At 41.1% G+C, this 14,496-nt stretch overlaps 1 protein-coding gene and 1 long non-coding RNA gene across 2 annotated transcripts in view; one reads left to right on the top strand and one right to left on the bottom strand.

The window, feature by feature from the left end:
• Positions 1-14,496, top strand: part of si:dkey-22o22.2 (neural-cadherin) — a 161,124-nt gene that overhangs the window by 46,968 nt on the left and 99,660 nt on the right. The gene's annotated exons all lie outside the window — the stretch shown is intronic.
• LOC122986691 lies at positions 7,066-13,174 on the bottom strand. The gene is made up of 3 exons (XR_006404353.1): positions 13,154-13,174; positions 12,611-12,612; positions 7,066-7,197 (listed from the first exon to the last, which is right to left on the bottom strand). It is a non-coding gene; the product is annotated as an uncharacterized LOC122986691 (long non-coding RNA).

The raw sequence follows: 14,496 nt of genomic DNA, 5'->3' as shown, positions 1-14,496 counted from the left end.
CGTCAGCTTTTGATAGATAGAAGGCCGATATTTGAGGTCGTGAGGTGGAACGAGGAAGAAGGAGCTCAGAGATGTAGCTGGTGGGGCGACGTCATGGAGTGTTTTATATGTAATCAGCAGGATCTTGTAGTTTATTCTTGTAGTTTTAGCCAATGGAGGGACGCAAGAACAGTGGTAATGTGGGACCTACAGCTAGTCCTGGTTGGAAGTCTCGCTGCTGTATTTTGGATGAACTGTGAACGTTTTAGAGGCAGGTGTTGGAGGGAGTTACAGTAGTCTGTGTGTGTAGTGATGCAGGGATGCAGGAGAGTGTGCTAAAGGTAGGTGTGTGTGAGTATAGTGTGGAAGTGAAGCAAATTTGCGCCATTTATCATGTGAGTTTGACCACTGGTCCACTTGTATTTATTTGCTCTGTACATTAGCTGTGAGCTACGTAGCAACGAGGGATGTGCAGTGATCCCAGTATTTGTATCTGTATTTGTTGAGGCAGCAAAATTATTTGTATTTGTATTCACATAAAAGTGGAAAGTAAGTGTTTATGAATAAACTACTTTATGAAGGAGGTTCCCACACCAGGTCTCGAACTGGAGTCTCCCAAATGATAAATGACTGAACTGACTACTGAACTAAAACTTTATTCAACAGGTTATGTAGAATCCTTTGGGATCACTTAGATTTATCTCTGGGGAACACTCCCAACTCCAGGAGTGATGTCCAAATTAGGAAATGTGCGTCATGTAGCAGGTGGATGTGACTCCCCTCACTGAGACCTGCTGATAGACGTCACAGCGGAGCAGAGGAGAGACACTGAGATAGTGATGTAACCGACCTGCATGCTGGTATTTAACATGTTGTTTTTCTTTCTTCCTGAAAACAAATAATTGTATGAAACAAATATTTGTAAAAATCCTACTATTTATCCTTTGCTGAGTAATGTATTTGTATTCGGACACACCCCTACTAGCAACAGATGCACCAACCATGTGTGTGTTTGTGTTCATTTTAGCTTCTAACTGATCTCAGATGTTTGTACGTTTATGAAATTAACTCATAAAGTTTTGCAATCGTGCAAATTTTCCACTCGAGATGAAACATTTTCAGCTCACATGATCACGTCTCTGTCGTAGTCGTACAATCACATATCAGAGGAAACAAACTGGTCTCACAAACTGAAAATCTGACCAGCTCTCACACACACACACACACACACACACGCAGGCACAGACAAATATAAACTGACATGCAAAAGCATAAAAGCACACACACACATTCATATTAAAGTCGGCACAGTGCAGCTTTCTGCCTTTGTTGATTATTCTCTGTCAGTCCATATGATGGTGAGAGATAACAGATTTGGATTTACACACACACACACACACACACACACACACACACACACACACACACACACACATACACACACGAGTCACAGAGAGGAAATCCCATCACGAGTTGAAAGCTCAGACATCAGACACACACACACACACTCACACTCACACTCGTCAGAACCGCTGAGGGTTTGTCACAGCGAGAGCCGGGCTGACACACACACACACACACACACACACACACACATAAAAAAAACACAAAGAAACGCACTAAAATACACACAGTTACCCAGATGTACAGCCAGCGGCTCCACAGCTGCACTCCTCAAAATCCCCGGAGGTGACGGAGCGACAGAGCTGTCAATCACTCAGGAGCTATTTACAGGCCCCGCCCACCTGGGGACATCCTCTACCAGCATTTATTTTTTAAAAAAACATGAAATAATAATTAGATTTATGTTAAAAACGTCTCAATCATGAATGGAAACACACACGCTGTCCATGTAAAACACACACACACACACACACACACAGATGCGGACATGGTTTTAAAGCCGAGCAGACACACACATCACACTCCCACAGTTGTCAGCGTTGGAGTTCCTCCATCAATAATCAACGAAGCGCCGCATTAAACTTTCACCGCTTTATTTTTTAATGGCTGACAAAAATCCTCAGATATTCATAATTCAGACGACAGCCGCTGTTTCTCACATCACACCGGATTCTTCCTTCTCCAGTCGCCGTGACGACGCTCAGTCAGAGACGATCCGCACAGCGACAGAGATTCCCTCAAAATAAATCTACCAGCCCCCCCCCGACCCCCCCGCTAACCTCTCCATCCCCGGAGTCACTGACATCCCTCCTAAAGCTGAGGGACAAACCCCGAAGACGAGCCGAAGCCTGCAAAGACTAAACGAACCGCACATGAAGATGGTTTCCACCAACTTGCACAGATTTTTTTTTTTTTAGTCATAAACTGTACGAGTGAGTAATCACACAGACGACGGGGGAGTTCTGGTGGTAGACGACCCGGCAAATCCTGCAAGAACACTACAAAAGTCTAAGAAAATTCATGTTCTTGTAGCAAAACAAACATGGATGCAGAGCAGCTGCTTGTTCTTCCTGGTCTGGTCGAGATCACAGACTGTATGTAAAGATGGACGTAGCGAGGTGTGATGTCACCCGTTGGTTTGCATCCATTCCAAATAAGGAGTGCAGGGTCTTGCCTTTCCAACGTTAGCTACTTTAGCTACATTGTGCTAACAGGGCAGGTATGTGTAGAGAGCCCAGTATTTGTATTTGTATTTGTATTTGTTGAGGCAGCAAAATTATTTGTATTTGTATTCAAATAAAAGTGGAAAGAGGCTTAAAAATCCAGATTAGTGATGTCAAAATTAGGAAATGTGCGTCATGTAGCAGGTGGATGTGACCCCCCACGTTGAGACCTGTTTTTTTTTCTTCCTGAAAACAAATAATGTCAAAAGTATTTATATGGAACAAATATTCGGGAAATAAAACACTATTTGTGCTTTGCTGGATAAAGTATTTGTATTTGGGCACACCGCTAGCAGCAGGTGAGCCAGCTGTCAATCACAGCTGTCAATCACAGCTGTCAATCAACATCCACACAGCGGACATCAAAGCTGTTATATTGTCCTCTGAGTTTTGGTGTGTTTGTGTTTAATCTGGTTCTGCTCGGTCTAGTTTGGTCTGGTTTTATTTGATCTGGTCTCATTTTTTCTATTTCATTTTAACTCCTCTTCCTTTTTTCTTTTTTTTATATATATTCTTTTTTTTGTCCCTCTCTCTCTCTTTTATTCTTTTTCCTCCATTATTTGGTGATTTTAACAGATTCAAAATTTGAAATGCTTAAACTTTTCTTCTCTTTTCTTCGCAGTGGTTTTTTTAGCTTTGTCCTTTCATGTTTCCTCCCTTTCTTGTCGTCTTTTCATCTTCTGGTGTAACTCTTGCAGAACCAATCTGACCGTCTCTCTCTCTCTCTCACACACACACACACACACACACACACACACACACACACACACACACACACATCAAATACATTCCTCTGATTGCTGAAGCTCTCCTCTTGTTATTTTTCGAGCCTCTGCAGCCGAGTTCTACCCGTCTGCTCCTCGAAGCAGATTAAAACCAACGCTACCGAGTTATCGGTAAATCCTTTTTCGACCCGTCCGGTTGCCCCACTTCCCATGATGCCTTTCCCCAACTGGCCAATCAAGAGGGGGAGATCAGACAGAGAAATTCAGTCTTTACCGTCAGATATTTGGGGTTCTGGACCTGTTTATCTTCATTTTTTGTGCCTTTTTTTACTTTTTCTTTCCTCCGTTTGTCAGTTTTTTTTGTTTCCGTTGCTCTATTTTTCTGTCGTCCCCCTGATATACTTCCCCTCCGATCTTTTTCCTCACCCCCCCCCCCTTTCTTTATTCCACCGTCATTGATCCTCTCTGCAGTCGTGTCAATAGAAATCAGGCCTGCTGTGGATCTCCTGTTTGTCTGTATGGATTGAACTCGGGGGGCCACTGAGGTTCCTGAGCGCGGCAGAGTCGGGGGGGAGGGGGGGGGGGGGGGGGCCCGCAGGGCTCTCTCTCTCTCTGTTCCCCTCCGTGGGAAACAGGGATCCTCGCTGCCAACCCGGAGCGAAGCGGCGCTTATTTTCAGCCTCAGTATCGCTGGGAACTGAACAACGACGGCTGACGCAATGATGTCATCAGTTTGCTTTGTGGACACAGCGGCCATGTTTAATTTATGTCGCTTTAAAGTCTCATCTGATCCCTTTTTTTTTTTTTTTTTTTATCTCCAAACCTCCAGTTTGTGTCGTTGCAGCAGCCGGACTTCAGTATTAAAACATTCTCACATTTTACACTCAGACATAAAAGCAGAAAATTAGGAACATATTAATATTTATCTTTAAATGTTTGTTATATGTAACATTTGTAACACACATGCAACATACGATAGATGCATCTTTGTACAGTGTCTTTTATTTTAATTGTTTGTAATATTATGTATTACTGTTATGTGTTTGGCAAAGTCTGTTCAAAGTCCAGTGAAAAAGATCAAATCTCATGTTTGGATGCAAACCAACAATGAACTGATCTACTAACAAGTGTTATGTGTGTATCCAAAGCCTGATATATCTGATTCCTCCGTTGTTGCTCCAGAAACTATTAAAAACTCGTCAGTGAGTCACACCGCTGACCTGGGTCACATGATCCTTCATCATGAAGAGTTTGGTCACGTTAGTTTGTTTAGAAACGGCTCCAAAGACTAATAACGGCATCATGTTTTCAGTCTCTGGAGAGTAGTTCTGTGTAAGGCAGACGCTCTGTGTAGGAAACCTGCTGTAATGATTTAGAGCACAAAACAGAAAACATTTAACTTTGCAACTTTATCCAAATCTGCTGTTTATGCTGCATGTCGTCTAGAGCTGCAACAACAGCAAAAATGCCAAACGTCAGCTAGTTTCAGCTCATGAAATGTGATGATTTAATGCTTTTGTTGGTCATTACATGATAGTAAACTGATTATTTTGGGTTTTGGACTGTTAGTTAGACAAAGCAAGACATATTTCATCGCCTTTATACGTCCCCTAAGCTTCATGTTAGCTTCAGATAAACTTAAAAACATATTTTTGCTCAAAGTGAGGACTGTGGATTTTGTCTCCCATCACTTCCATTGTAAGGTCATTATGAAGGGATCTTCTAATGGTCAGTATGAACAGGAGGAATGATTACAGCAAGAAAAACCTATTTATATGTTCATTTGAACTCATGATGGTTGTTTTAAGACAAACTTGAAAAATTGTGAACCTGTCCTTTTAAGTCCAAAAGTAAGATTATTTGACTGATATATCAGCATCGTTGTGCTAGGACTGGGTATCAAACCTGTTTTTGGTACATTTTGGGACTGGCCACAGTGTGTCCATTAAGGGTGTGCCCGAATACATTATTCAGCAAAGCACAAATAGTGGGTTTTATACGAATATTTGTTTCATACAAATATTTTTAAAATGATTTGTTGGGGGTGATAAAACTGAACTACTGACACAAGCAAAGTGCTCCCAAAGAGACTCTCCATAACCTGTTGCTCTCCTCCTTTCCACAAAGTTAGGTTGTAAAAAATAGGCAATAAATGAAAAATGCAAAGCAAAAATTACCTTTGAAGTTCCTCCCTACATGTTACACCCTGTGCTGTCTCTGTGTTATGGGTGTATAAATAGGTAGAGGTCTGTCTGCAATGAGGCGATGAATAAAGGTAACAGTTGTCTATCTGCAGATCTGGGAGACTCCAGTTCAAGACCCGCTGTGGGGACCTCCTTCATAAGATGGAAACACATATGAACACCTACTGTAACACATTTTCTAAAATTAAAAGTGTAATAACAAAAACAGGATTCACTTTTATTCAAATACAAATAAAGATACAAATAATTTTGATGCCTCAACAAATACAGATATAAATACAAATACTGGAATCTCTAGTTCCCACCAAACAAAGCAACAAAATAAAATGACTGTAATCTCTGTGATGAAGGAACATGTCACCCAGTGCAGCGACGTGACTCACTGATGTGTTTTTAATAGTTTTTGGACGACAACAGAGGTCCAAACATGAGATTTGTTGACAAGAAGAACAATATATAAAATCACCAGACATTTCCTTTAAGGTTCAATTAAGAGAGCTTAATTCTAAATCCAAAGGACACTGAAGCTAAATAACAGTTGAAGTTAAAACATCAGGATCTCGACTCAAGTTTGTTTAGTTTATAAAACTGTTGTTGACCAGACTGGAGAACCTGGACGATCCGACAGATGATGTTGTTTGACCACGTCAGATCCATCCGTCTGCTGCTGACTCAGCGTGATGGTGACAACAGGAAACAAATAACCTGAACCAGTCTGTCCAGTAACAGACGGTCTAGTCTGATCCCGTCTGGTTTACGTTTCACCAGCTCATCATAAATCTATCACCAAGTTTATGTGTGAAGTTCTTACTGACTTCAGGTCCCACCTTTAAACTTCTAAAGTCTCATCCAGTAACCAGTTCTGGTCCAGTTTGGACTGGTTTAGTGTCTCTGCAGTAACATGTAACCACTATAATCATCTATTTTATTATCTATTTATCTTGCTGCTTTCACACACTGAGCATCTACATTTAATCACATTTAATTTAATGACTTTTTACAAATATAAATTCAATGTTATCCTGCTGCATTCACCCCAAAACCTCTTCTTTTTTTTCCATTTTCTCTTTCTTCTTCTCCTCTCGACCCTGCCTCCACCTTTTCTTGCTCTGACCACAGAATCAAGCCCCTAATTGAGTTTTCATGTTGCTGTTCGCTCCTCCGTCGCTCTCCTGAGAGTGCAAGAGGTCCTTGCACGTCTCCGCCAGGACTTATAGACGACATTAGTGGTCAGGCAGACTCGGCCTAAAACATGCAGACATGCACACTCGCTCTCATGCCTGAAAGACAGGCCTGCGTGTTGGTTTTCATGCTATATCTACAAGAATTAATGTCAGAGAATGACTTTATCTGACCCGTTACTGTGCTCCACTCTGCCAGAGTCACAGTAAGTCTGTTTCCATCCACCTGCTTTTATGCGTATTTTCAATTTGTGCTTCAAATAACGTGAGAGAAGAGTTGAAAACATCAGATCTGTGTGGAGCGATGATGATGATGAGGAGACTGTAACCTTCCTCACATCACATGAAACTAACAGAATCTTCTGAGCTTTGACTGTCGCTCTTTTAAATGACGTCGTCTCGTCGTGTCTCTTCTTCTTCTGCGACGGTTTAACAGCACCGACTGGAGGATTAGTGCCACCTGCTGTTTTGTCTGCTAATGCTACTGCTAACAGTAGCGGATGGAAACGTGCGGTAATTAGCTTTTATCTTTTGCAGATTTTCTGGAATTTTTTTTTTAAATTTGCACAACATTTGGATGCAAACTGAAGAGCAGCAAGTAAAACTGAAGTTATAGTTCTATAAAAATATTATAACATTTGTTTGGAGAGAATCAACAGTAAAAGAGCGCGTCAGGTGTGTCTGATCTGCTGGTTTTTTCTGCTGTGGTTTGGTTTGATGTGGTCCAGTGTGGTCTGGTGTAATCTGGTCTGGTTCAGTCTTCTCTGGTCTGAGACATTACTGAGTCTGTCTCGGTCAAATAACAATAAACAACAGATTTATTCTGCTGCATTCTGAAGCTGAAACCAGACATTGTTTGATTAATGTCAATAATTTTTTTTCCCTTTGACGAATCAATTTTTGATTATTTATTTCAGCCGAACACATTCATGTTTCAGAAATGGTTTAATTCAAATATCAGAACATCAGGAGCATCTTGATGAGGAAAATATAAAATAAACCAGGATGAGTTTGTGATAATCGAACATTTATTTTTTATATATTTGCCAATTTTGTTGTTGCTCTATTAAATTCAACTTCTGTTTACTGTGCGCGTGTGTGTGTGTGTGTGTGTGTGTGTGTGTGTGTCCCTGCAAACAAAGACATTTATGCATTGATTTTTCATTTTTTTGTCGTTTATTATTCTCATCATTATCCGCCTTGTTATCGTCGCTTTAAATTTATCTCTTTCACCCCCCCCCCTCCCCCCCTCTCTCTCTCTCTCCTCTGTCTCTCTCTCTCTTTCATCCCTCTCTCTCTTCATCAGCAGTGAAAAATGGGGCTTAATTAACTGTGTGCCTGCAGGACTTTGGCTTTCTGTGTGTGTGTGTGTGTGTGTGTGTGTGCAGAGGTAAAGTAGGCCAGTCTATAAGGTGGTTAATTAGGATGCAGCAGGCCTCTGTCCGCTGGCTCCCAGGGACCAGATGGAGAGCCGGGTTCACAAACAGAGGAAGGTTTGTCCGACGATGTTTTCACTTTCACCTCGACTCGACTGCAGAACCAGAATCCAGACTGAAGTTTCTTCTTCCTCGATCGACGCTTTTCTTTACGGAGCCGATGTTTCTGATCGTTTTCTTTTTGTACAAAACACAAATTCAAAACCAAAAGAGCTTTATTGGCATGAACATAATCAGATACAGAACTGCCAAAGAACTGTTTGAATACTGACAATAATTAACAACACATTTCAGGAGAGGAAATATATAAATATATTATATATGTAGTATAGCAGTGTTTTAACTAACTGTAACAGCAGATTTAACATCTTGCTTAAAAAATGTGTTATTTTTAAACATTTACAAAATAAATAAACAAACATACAAAAAAAGATGGATGTAGATGCGTGTTGTGAAAACACACCTGCTAACACTAGCTTACTGGGAAATTATGCTAACAAATATAATAATCAAGTCACATTAAATGTAGTAAAATATTAAAGAAACTTTCTTAAACAGTAACAACAGAAACACAAACAACTGAACAATAAATCTCAGTGGAAATTATTACAAATAATAATAATAAACTCAAATCCAACACAAACACTTAAAGTTTATTTTGTTATCATGTAACACACACACACACACACACACACACACACACACGTGGTAACACAAAGCCAGAGTGCTTTCACATGTCAGAGACTTGTCGCCCCGGCAACCGGTCCCACAGGAACACCTGCACCCTGTAAGTTACCACGGAGACACATCCCACACTGTCAATCAAACACACACAACCACACACACACACACACACACCTGTGTATATGTGTGTGTGTGTGTGTGGTTGTGTGTGTCCTGTAGACTTCAGGTAACACAAATCTCTCTGATCTTCCTCCGGCGACAACACAGCTGCACACACACACACACACACACACACACACACACACACACACACACACACACACACACACACGCAGGGTTAAAAGGGATCAAGAGTCTGTAAAGGGTTGATACAACGTTTTTATTCTGTAGTTTATCAGTTTATTTTCTTAATTTAATTCTAAACTAAACACATTAAACCTTCATCACATATTCTGTGTTTTATACAGTCAGTAATGAGAAATCTGTTAACCAGCAGTCATGAGGTGACGAAGGACACAAGCTGAAACACGTTTCTCTGGCAATAAAGTTTTGACCAGTTTTTTTCTTCTCTTTGCACCTTTAAAGCAGGTGAAGTTGTGTCAGAAATCTCTTCTCTGCTTTCAACCAGCAGTCGTTAACAAGATGTTGCTGCAGATAAAATGATCATGTTCTGATCACAACACTGTAAAAAATACAGGTTAACAGCAGCAGCTGAGTGATGACAGAGAAACATGTATCATCAACATCCTGTAAAACATCACAAATATCAACAAAACAACGTTGAACTACATCAGGAATGTGCTGAAGAGCAGACGCTGCACGATGCTGCAGACATGAGGAGTCAAAGTCCTTCTTGATATTTATTTATTCTGCAGTTTGGCACCAAAAAACAACAACAAAGACCTTCAGGCTTAAATGATTTACATGAGATACCTCACATGAACACACAGCCGTGTTGAGTACAGACCTTTATTATCTGTGAGACGTAGTCAGTATTTAGGTTGCTATAGCTAACGTTGATTAGCTTCAGGTGTCGTCAGGAGGAGGAGCTCACGTGTCACCACAAAATCTCACACTAGCAGCGACTCTTTGGATTTTTAGTCACTAATGAACAACAGTCCTGCACGTCTGAATCCATCACTACCAACATGATCGACAGGAGAAACAACACAGACAGTCAACAACCGTTAAGATGCTTTACATTCAGTCTGAACACAACAGTCAACGTGTTTCTGCTTGTTCTCTGCAGCATGTTTGACCTCTGAACCCCTAAATAAACCTCCAGTAAACTGATGTGACAACACAACAGTCGACTCCCGCTAATAAAAGCCGTTGCTGTCGACTTCTGAGGATTTTTTTTTTTTATCCCAAAAACTCTCTTGAAGCCCCACAAACCAACCGGCAGCAGTCTGTGGAGGTGAGCTGCCGGTCGACAGTCGCTTGTTTTTTTGGGGTCTTTTGCTTGTTTTGTCTTTCTTGTATCTGACACCTTCTCATCCTTCATCTTTTCTTGTTTTATTGCCTGTTTTTTATCTCTGTTTGCTCCTCTCTCTCTCTCTCTCTCTCTCTCTCTCTCTTTTCCCTGCAGAGCACTTTAAAAATAAAACACAACTTGCACTTTAATCACCTTTCATCATCGGCTGTGTGACAACCTGTGGGGGCGCGACCACAGTTTAATTTAATCCCCCCCCCCCCCCCCCCCCCCCACACACACACACACACACACACATCTTGTTTTCCATCCCTCCCCTAATTGAAGCTCTATCTATTTCTGCAGCGGCGCTGGTTAGCTGCCACGGCTCCTCTTCACACTGAATACATCAGCCGCCATTCAAGTCAAGAGACTCGAGAGACGGAAAATAGCTCTTCTCATTGTGTCTCCGTCCTCTCTCCGCTCTGATCCCGATACGCTGCGTGTCAGACAAACAACAAAATCCCCCAAAACAAATAAATGAATTTAAATGAACAGACGACAGAATGGAGTAAACAAAGAACAATTCCCTTTCTGTTTTTAGCTTCGGTTTAGCATAACGAGCCGTGACACGCTCCGCATTGAGATTCAAAGTGGACTTAGCTGCACTTCACTGGGACTGTTTATTTGTTTATCCGCTTTTATAAACAGGACGTGTCGTTCTCCACACTTCCTGTTTGACTAGTTTGTTCTGTGTTTCAACACAACACACAGATGGGACTTTTTTTTTTTTTTTTTCACTGCAGGACGGCTTTATGAAACTTTATTGATCTCTGCCAGGAATTTAGGCCAACGCCGCCGCCGCCGCCGCCGCCAAACCGATTCAGCAGATAAACAAGAAGAACAATCGACACACACAAACAAACAGCGAAGAGTCTCCAGAGCTCAAACCTCTGCCAACGCTGATCAACTCTCTGCTTATTTAAAAATATTCACTTCAGTTGAAAAAAAAACCCAGGCGGACCTGGAGAGAAGCTGAGCGTCGTGACAAACATGAAAGTTGTGACAGCAGCTCGGCGGGGACGTGGACGTATATGAGAGAGACGTGGTGGAGGGAGGAGCGGAGGGAATATAGAGGAACAGACGCTTGGTTTTCTCTGTGTGGCGATCTGAACGCCGGCTGGGACTTCCTGCATCACATCACCGCTTCACTGTAACGTGTTGAAAGCGTATTACTGTTCTGGCCTGAATATAAGACGACCTTTATATATTATAAAGACACCTGTTTCTGAATGTAAAACACACTTTCACTGAGAAACTATGAATCCCAAAGAGAAAAGAGTCGTTTCTTCCATTAAAGCAGAACATAAATCCCACATTTGTGTATCTTGTCAGTATCAGTATCAGTCATGTTTCCTCCGTTCGGGCTCTCGGAAGCGTTGAAATGAGTCTTTTTGTCTCTCTGAGCTGCTCATCATCTGTGACAGCAGTCATTTATGACTGTTTGACAGATGACGCTTCAATCCATCACTGCAGGTTAAACTGAGATAACCAAACATATCATATTAACAGATTCAGACTTCAGAGATCAATAACTCAACAGCAAAACTTTGTTAAAACAGAAACAACGCCTCTTTCCTACCGTAGTAAAGTTAACATTGGACTAATAACACTGGTCTCTATGTACAGCTGAAAACAAATACTTAAAATATTCAATAACCAACCAAGTCACCAGAAGAAAACGTTGGCTTTGAACGTTTCTGCAAACCACAGAAACGTTGAATATCTACGTTTCAACACGTGAATTATGTATCATATCAACATTTCTACAAACGTAGCATATTAACATTTCTACCTGTTGAATAATGATGTTTTATGGTCTGACGACGCTGTGGTTCAGGTCTGGTTAGGTTTAGGCACAAAGACCACTTGGTTAGGGTTTGAGGGAAAGATCATGGTTTGGGTTAAAATAAAAAATAAAATAAAAAAGGTTAATGTCTCACTAATAAAAAGTCAGTTTTCTCACCAGAAAAACGGCAGCAAATGTCCTGACGTCTCGCTAAAAACACCCGCTTTAGTCGGTTGACATTGGTTTCGGTTTCGAGGTGGTGAACCGTGTTCTCTGCTGCCAAGAAACTTACTAACCATCCACCTGCTCCTCCTCCTCCTATACAGGAAAGATCAACTCATATCAATCACATGTGAACTACGTCACTTTACAAATGTTTTACGTATTTCACGTGTTGAAACGTAGATATTCAACGTTTCTGTGGTTTGCAGAAACGTAAACTGCCAACGTTTTATTCTGGTGACCAGGCTGCAGTAACTTCACTCGTATACTTCGTTGTGTCCCCAAAAATCACTTCTACAGTTCTGTAGTGTTTTATTTATTCAACTGTCTTTGTAAAGTTTGTTTATGTGTGACTGATTGTACAGCTCAGTTTTTCTTATTTGTAGTTATTTATATTTATAATTTGATAATGAAATGAAACGATAATGAAAATATAAATCTTCAGTTTAATTTATTGAAGAATATTAGACTTCCTATCATTTGTCTGGTCTACAGGTAGTTTTATAGTGTAATAAATACTTTTATTGTAAAGTTCAGATTTTCTTATTTGTAACATTGATAATAAAAAATAAAAGAAGAATAAATATCATCTTATATTCAGGCCAATAAGGTAATAAGGTGAGCTGTATTCCAAAACAAGACTTAAACTAAACAGAAAATAACCTTTGAAAGCGAGAACTCGCATCAAATGTTCTACGTTTTTCTTTTTTTCTAATTATGTGGAAGTCGATCGCATGGACAAAGTTTTACTCAGCGACTCAGGTGCATCTGTTTTACTTTCATACTTTCAAAAAACGGTCCAACAGGGGAACAAACAGGAGTCAGACGATGAGACCAGTTGGAAACAAACCTCCAGTTAGTCAAACTTACTGGGAAAACAAAAACCCAAACTGTCTGCTGTAAACTTCCATCACAACTTACCGACTTCTAGCTTGAAGTTTGACCTGCTGTAAATGCTGCACATGTGCAAACACGGTTTTAATGTGCAATTAGCAAATATTAGCAACATTACTAATTACTATTACTATTACTATTATTCTATATTTGGATAAAATCCTAAAAACATGAAACACTGCACAAAGATCATACAGAACAACGACTGACTGAGGAAACAACGTATGAGACGTTTTCAGCTGGAACCAGAAATGTTGCTGCTAAACAAGAGATGGAAGAGAGTCAGTTGATTTTCATAAAAGCTGCTTCTTCACAGACGTCTTCTTCAGTCGGGTTTGTTTGTTTGTTCAGGTGAGACAGGTGACGCTGTGTCTCTGTTCAACCTGCTGCTTTCAACTTCAGCAGCTCAAAACAAAGTTCACAAGTTTACAGGTTAAAAGTTCATATTGTGGCCTTGAAGTCTGAGAAGAGACTAAAGAGACGCCTGAACACGCTAACTTAATCTAACCAACCACGGAAAATTACCCCAAAACACAAGGGATTATGGGTAGAAGCAGAGGGACGGCTGGACAAAAATGAGCTCATATTAACGAGTCTCTTCAGATGTTTCCAGATGTTTAAAAATGCTGCTAAACTTAAAAAAATACAGAAATAAAGCAGAAACTTGATTAAACATCATTTTACACTCATTTCATGTCAGACTGATGTGTGGAAGAATAAAAGATGTTACGCTCGAGAGGACAAACATCCCTGTTCAACATTCAGCCCTTCGTCGTCTTCCACTCCTCTTCCTCGCTCCAGGCCGGCTGCAGCCCCCCCCCCCCCCCCCCCCCCCCCCGCGGGTCGGACGTTGCGATGCTTTTTTTGTATGCATGCATGCATGTGTTCAGTGAGCTCTGGGCCGAGCTCAGCGGCTCGCATCAGGGATCAGCGCACCGCTCGGGCTGAGAGGCGCATTTCCTGCGACGAAGAGGCCGAGTGGAAAGAAACGCCGCGGTGTAGGAGAGGATGAAGAGAGGATGAGGAGAGGATGAAGAGAGGATGAAGAGAGGATGAAGAGAGGATGAAGGCTGCTGTTCAGCTGGTGATGATGCCCTGCAAACCTCACATGTAGACAATGAATCTCAACGTTTGAAACATGGCTGATGATTGGCTTGTTGTTTTGAGGGACCTCCGACCTGATCAGCTCCACCTCCGCCTCCTCTTCCTCCTCTTCCTCTTCCTCCCACAACACACAGATAGTGTGGTTTAAACTTCTCAACCGCTTAAGCCAGTTGTAGTTTA

The sequence above is a fragment of the Thunnus albacares genome, chromosome 8, assembly GCF_914725855.1.
Source record: "Thunnus albacares chromosome 8, fThuAlb1.1, whole genome shotgun sequence".
NCBI lineage: Eukaryota > Metazoa > Chordata > Actinopteri > Scombriformes > Scombridae > Thunnus > Thunnus albacares.
Note: the sequence above shows the minus strand (reverse complement) of the source record. Positions and strands in the feature narration are given on the sequence as shown.